Below are 6,850 nucleotides of genomic sequence, written 5' to 3' on the forward strand. Positions count from 1 at the left end.
GTGTGAACTGGCTAGGGAAAAAGGCATAAAGAAACTAAGCTGAATACAGGTAAAATGCATGTTTTCACCAACAAAAATTATTGAACTGAAATTGTATCAGTTATATACTACTCCAAATTGAGGGACTTGGAGGATCAATACCGCAATTAACCTAACAAACAGAACCTTACTTAATGACTTTAATTCACGTGAAAGGTTCACCCCACTGCCATTCCTCCCTCATTCTGTCCTCCTGGTGAGGCCAGGAGTGTCCCGAGAGCACATAGAAGTGTGCCCAAAGGGAATTGCTGATTTTGGAGGCACAAGGTGCCTATGGGGCCAGGTCGGGAGCTGGGCTGGGATGAGCTCCATCAGGCAGCCGGACCAGGCCCGTTTCCAGCGTGGCGGAATAGCAGCCTTTGCCCTGAAACTCAAAAGTCAAACTCTGTCGCTGACTTCCCTTATTAAAATGGGAGCGTGGTTGAGAGGGGCCATCTCTTGCCTGGGGATGCCAGTCTTTCCCTGTAGTTAATGGAAAGAAGGAGGCTTCTCTAGAGGGCGAAGGCGAGCTGAAACCTCAGCTGGAGTGCCCTGGAGGTACTGCTGTGTCTCCACTGCCTACACAGGGATCTTGGGAGGCAGGTCTCCGGGTGATCAAATTAGTCTTTGTGTCTGCCTCATTCCCTAATTGTCAGTAGATATCCCAACTAGTGAACAATGTACAGCATAACAAAGGAGGCACACATATAAAAAGGAGCAGAATTAGCCTGCGCTAATTGGTGGGCCTGACTTTGCTGACAGGAACCAGGCAGTTAAGAGGAGGGCTAGGAAGTAATTCACTAACTAAAATACACCTCAGAACACAGTAGTAAAATGATTTTATCTTGGTAATTTGACAGACTGGAACAGCAACAGATGAAAGTTTTTCATTTGTTTGTTTGTTTTAACCTGGCCCAGCTACCAGGTCAGACTGCTAGAAGTCTTGGCTGTTGATGTAAATGAGTTGAAGGCTTTGACTTGAAACTTGTTCTCGGTGGGTCCGATTAAAGTGAATTTGGCCCTCGTTTTACATGTGATTTCTGACAAAATGATCTGTCTGACCCTCCTACAGGGTGTTATCATTGTCCTTTATTTAAAAATAGGTCATTTGGAGCTTTATGTACGTACACAAAATATTAAGTACAAAATTCACACAACTTCCACAGTTGGCTGGCTTGCAGAATATTTCTCTCAAACAAAACCAAGGATTTAAAACTTTGCCTTACTTTGCCTTAGTAAATGTGCTTTTAGCTTGTTAAGAAAAGCCCAATCTTTAAATATAATTTAAAACTCTAATTAGTTGATTTTAGGCAATTTTTTTTTGACATTTTAATGGCAAGGATACCTGGATTTTTTCTGGTATTCATGAAGATATTTGATAAAAAGGTAGATGCAACTCTCTCTGAAAATAGCAAAAAAACAAGTTCATGGGATCTTTTCTAAGCCATACAGTAGCCATTTAGATTTTCTTATATGCTTTCATAGCTATCCAGGAGCCTGGTAAAGGCTCTTAATTGCAGAACTTCCCAATTTCTACTCCACTAGCACTTCTTTAACTAGGTCTTTTCCTCCAAAATACGATCCTGTCACTGAAGGAAATAATACTGAGGAAATGAAATATGGAAGTTAAATATTAACTTTTTTTTCCCTTTTTAGAGAAAAAAAAAAAATATATATATATATATATATACTTTTCAGATGGCTGCAAGTCTGAGCAGTCCTTTCATCTCCCACTCTCAATGCAAAAGATGCATTTCTAGAAATGGCACGCAAGTTTTATGGTTAATAAAATAGTTTATTGCGCCATTATTGTTAAGAAGTTTTTCTTGCAATGGAAAAGCATTCAGGTACACACTAAAACAACACCAATCCCACAGAATATTGTGTTTGTTCAAGCATTCAAACTTGATTAAACTTCTCTTTCAAAGTACTGCTGCATCACAGTTCAGTGAGCCCAAATCTCTCCTAATGCTTGGACACTTCTGATAAAGGATTTGTGTCAGGAACGTGTTTTAAAGTGCTGTTCTGAAGTCGGAATAGTTCTAGACAGAGATATTCAACTTCCTGCTAGGGATAGGTGCTCAAATTAAGCATAAGAAGGTACTTGTATCTACCCTGAGTACCATAAAAAGCTATCAGATGACCCAATATAACTGACAGTTAAAATTCTACTTCTACATCACCTTCTTCCAGTGTATTGCCTCCCCAAATTCGAGCCCTTCAAGTGCACATACAAGCGCAAGTCACAAGCCTCAGAATATTCACTAACTGATTTTTGGAGATGCAAGTAACCCCAAAGGCTTTTTTTTTTTTTTTTTTTTTTTTTAAAAGAAGGGTGCAAGTTCCACCTGTTTCAGTTTTATTTTGTTTGTTTGTTTTCTTTTGTTTTTTCTTCCTCCCCTGAGGACAAACCATAAATTCTATCCTAAAGAAGCAAGAAAGGAAGCTGAAATAAGAATCTATGGAGATGACATCCTCAAAGATCATCAATTACCTGATATCTTTTAATCTTTGAGAATTGGCTCCATCAGATCTCAGCCTTTGGGAAATTATCGAACCTGATAGTGTTTACAACTCAGCATCAAGGTTAACAACTACAATCACACTGTTCTCTCAAAATAGCATTGCACCTTAGTGTCAAGTCAGGAGAGGAATGCCATGGAAAGATACAAATTAAAAGATGGAAAATTCAAACCAATACAGGTTTTCTTGTAATTAAGCAGCTGATCTTGTTATCAAGAAACTTTTTTGAGCTATGAACTCACAGTAGTCAGAAAGGATATTGGATATGAAAGAGAAAGTCAAGAGTAAACGACATATCTCTATATAAACTATACCATTGATTACAGTACAGGTTTGAAATATTAAAATCTAATGTCAGGATTATTTTTTTATTTTTTTATTTTTGGAAGATTGCTTAGAAAATATGAATACCGAGTTAACTAAACGCTCAGCCTTACAGCGAATATTTTAGTTACCCATTTTAATAAAATGTGACCAGGCTCTTAAACAAAAATAGAATAATAAAAAATAATAATAAAATGGACTGCATATTTACTATCTTACTGTATCCATGTAAAATGTTATTTAAAATTTTATTTAAAAGCCTTTCTGGAGAGTATATATTATACCATTACTGAAAATTATATTATCTTTACATACTTGCAGGTATTTATGGAATGTTCTTGTTTCTTTTGGACAGATAAAATATATATATATGTTTTTGCCTTTCAAAATATAGTTTTCAAATATATTGAACCCAAAAAAAGTCTGATGCACTGTCAGGCACCTCAATTTCTTATGCGTCTCCCTAGTTTGGTATAAAGGAAACAGTCTGCTGATGAAAAGAAAGGCAGCTGTGATATTCTTTCTTATGTTTATTTTACCTGGCCATGGATATTCACCACCACTCTTCACCAACATTATTTAGTACTCATTCTCTACTGTTCTACTGTCTAAATATCTCTCTCCTCCTTAAAATATATTTATAAATGTAAAAATATATAGACACATACAGAGAAAACTGTGAATCCAAATAAAGGCATGAGTAACTGTAAACATATTTTTATGAATTCCTGGAAGCTACATTTATTATATAAAACAAACAAACAAACAAACAAAAACACAAACACAGAATTAAAGTCAACTTTATTTTATTTACTATTGTCAAACAAAAACTTTCTAGGGCAAGACATTAAAAGAAGTGAGGCATATATAGAAACTTAATTACATTCTTTCAAAATCCATAGTCAAAACATCCTAGTTCAATGGACACATAGCACATTATGTGGTGTACAGAAGTTTTACTGCAGATAAAGACATTATGGCGACATCTGCCTGGCACTTTAACACCTCCTTATATTAAAAATTACATACACCTTATATTAAAAATTACATACACTTCCAATGCTAAGGATCAGCTGTTTCTCCACCTTATGTTTTCAGTCTATGCCTCTTGAAAAATACAGAAATATTTCTTTAAGTGAAAGCCAAACAGTATTTGGAAATAAATAAATAAATACATAAGTAAATGAAGTCTTTGCTATGATCACTTACAGTTCATACCTGGGGACAGAAAAGGACACTGTAAAGTCACATCCCAAAGGTAAATAAATCAAGGTAGTGATGGAGTTATAAATACCTCCACATAGGATATTTTACAATTTGTATTGAAAATAAGCATTACAGAATTTCTGAGTTTCTCTTAAATTATTTTTGTGTCACTTTCTTTCAGAAGTTCTGCATAGGTACCCTTGTTTTTCCCTTGAATATTTACCTAGCATAAGACTCAGAATATTTTAGCTTGAGACTCAGACCATTTTAGAAGATATTTTCGTGTAATAAAAGAATTGCAATTTGCATTCTTTAAGGACACCACCACCTTCCAGAAACACATTAAATGAAGCAGAATGAAATCGAAGTAGGGCAGTTTGGGAATTATTTTCAGCTGTGTTGCAGCTCTGAAGGGCTCTTTCAAGTTAGGCATTCAATTTAGGCAAAAATACCTGGCTTCTTGTAGAGTTTATAACCTAAAGGGTATTGATTTGGCAGTATCAAAGTCGGTGAAGATTCCTGGAAGGAGCTGAGTGTCGGTGTACACTCAGGAGATGACCAATGACACAAGACATGGGATGACAACCGCACATTTATATTTGCCATCAAAATTTTTGAGAAAATAGTTAACTTGAGACTCCTAGCTATACTTGAGAGCAAATTGCAAGATATTTATGCGTACTATGTTACAGAAAATAATCCTATGACACATTTTTCCTTGTGGGGCTGTGAGTCTCACGAGATGAAGGTTGACCACCTTCTGTCCCCCTGAACTACTGTAATGGTACAGATCTGGTCAACATGCCTAGGGATGGATACCATTCTTTACTCATGTTTAGCTTGTACTAAATAGTAATATAAAAGTAGAAAATAACTTAGTTCACTGCCACAGAGATATCAAATGTATATCAAGTATTAATTATGCATTTAGTATGTTCAGAAATTGGTAACTCAGCTCTGAAAAATATATATAAGTGTATAACTTTGATAACTTTATATGCATACTTTACATATACATAGAAAGTCACAAACTAGGAGCAAACAAAAAATGAGATATCAGACAGAATCACTGGAGACAAAAATATATATATATTAATTAGAATCAGAAAATATGCCTGTGTTCAGCTCTATTTCTCAATAAGGCTATAACGTTTGCATACGTATGGTTCACTGGAGCTTGTTCTCACTGTAGGTGTGTTGGTAGGACTTTGCTTTCCTCTGAGATTCTACAACTAAAGTAGGTTATTTTTTCCCATTCTGTGTTAAACAGACACATAATTTACTTCAAACCACTGTTACCATTGCTCCCCGAAATGATGTGCATAGGCTGCTGATCTTTAAAACTTGTTAAAATACATGTATATACATATATATATACATGTATATCAGTTTACTAGTTTTGAAGAGACAGACTTCAAAACAAATCAGAGACACCAAATACTTGAGTTTAAAATCCTGTATAAAACCTTTAACGTGACCTGTAGAATTACCAATTCTGCTGCATGAAAGTCACAGATACTGTCTTAAAACAAGAGTGTGGACTCTTTCTGCTGGTGTCAGTTAGGACGAGGCTGGTTTTTAGAATAAAAGCAAGGACAAAACTAACAATCATCTTTAGAAGGGAATTTCTTGCACTGCCCCAAAAGGCCATTAGGACCTCTTTTGCTAAGCGAGGCCCCATTTCTGTAGTATCTCAGCAGACAGAGTCAGCTGCTCTTTATGGACTATTATTTACTTATTAATTAGATATTTCAAGTCAATTTACTTAGTCTGGGCATTAGCTGCTCAACAGAAAACAACCACAGAGCAGTTACTTTCCTGTGGATCGCAGCCCCAATTAATAAGCCCGAGTGGCTGAATGGGGAGCAAGCTCAGGCCCTGTGTGGCAGTGGGGTTAAGCAGTCACAGCCCAGCTTCTGGCACGCTTCGTTAGACCCCGCTCATCAGCAGTCACGTGCTGACCACAGCTGAAGTGGTGGGATGTGTGATACCCTAACGCAGTGTGCCAGGTGCTATGAAAAATGATTTGCTCCTAGCGGCGCTATCTAGTTAAGGGTGTTCTCTCAGTTCTTTTGAAGTGGTTTGTGAAAAGGAGCCGAGAATCCCCCCTCCTGCTTCTTTCAAGAACTTTGTTTGGAAAAAAAAAGAATATTGCCCTGTTAGGAAAGCCTTAATTAGGTTTTATCCAATGAGTCAAGAGTAACATTTATGCAGAACAGCTTTTGTGTGGTGAATGTCTTGTTTGCACAACCTGTGACACTCAACAAACCCAAACAAAATGCCCCTTTGCTCATCTCGCTGACGAGCTCTTCACTTTGCACAGCTTGGCACAGAGGCCAAGATGCCCTCTTATATCCTAGTTGCAGCTACTGAATGGAAAACAAGGCAGCTCCTTCAATGCAGTGATGGAAACTTGGCAAGTGTTCTTCCTCTACCCTCACAACTCCGTGCCTCTGCCCAAGGCTTTCATCTCCTCTGGTATGGAGGCCGCCTCACTATCGAACACGTACTAGCTAAATTAGGGAAGATGGAATGATCCCTTATCATTAAGGCTGTGTGTAATGCAATTAAAATGGAGCATTTTCTCACAGCACAAGAGTTCAGCCCTGTTCTCATTCTGAAAAAAATAAAATAAAATAAAAAATAAAAATTGGGGTGTGCCGTAGGACTTTGATTTGTTAGAAATTACTGCCTTGAATAATTATGGGATGATATTAAAGACTGAAATGACAGAGAAAGAGCAACTTAGAGGCACTTGCTTCTCTTACATAACTGCAAG

At 37.0% G+C, this 6,850-nt stretch overlaps 1 pseudogene; it reads left to right on the top strand.

Moving 5' to 3' along the window:
* LOC119716060 (serine/threonine-protein kinase RIO2-like) overlaps positions 1 to 6,850 on the top strand; it is a 117,487-nt pseudogene that overhangs the window by 76,761 nt on the left and 33,876 nt on the right.

This window comes from Anas platyrhynchos, chromosome 25 (assembly GCF_047663525.1).
Source record: "Anas platyrhynchos isolate ZD024472 breed Pekin duck chromosome 25, IASCAAS_PekinDuck_T2T, whole genome shotgun sequence".
In the NCBI taxonomy this organism is placed as follows: domain Eukaryota; kingdom Metazoa; phylum Chordata; class Aves; order Anseriformes; family Anatidae; genus Anas; species Anas platyrhynchos.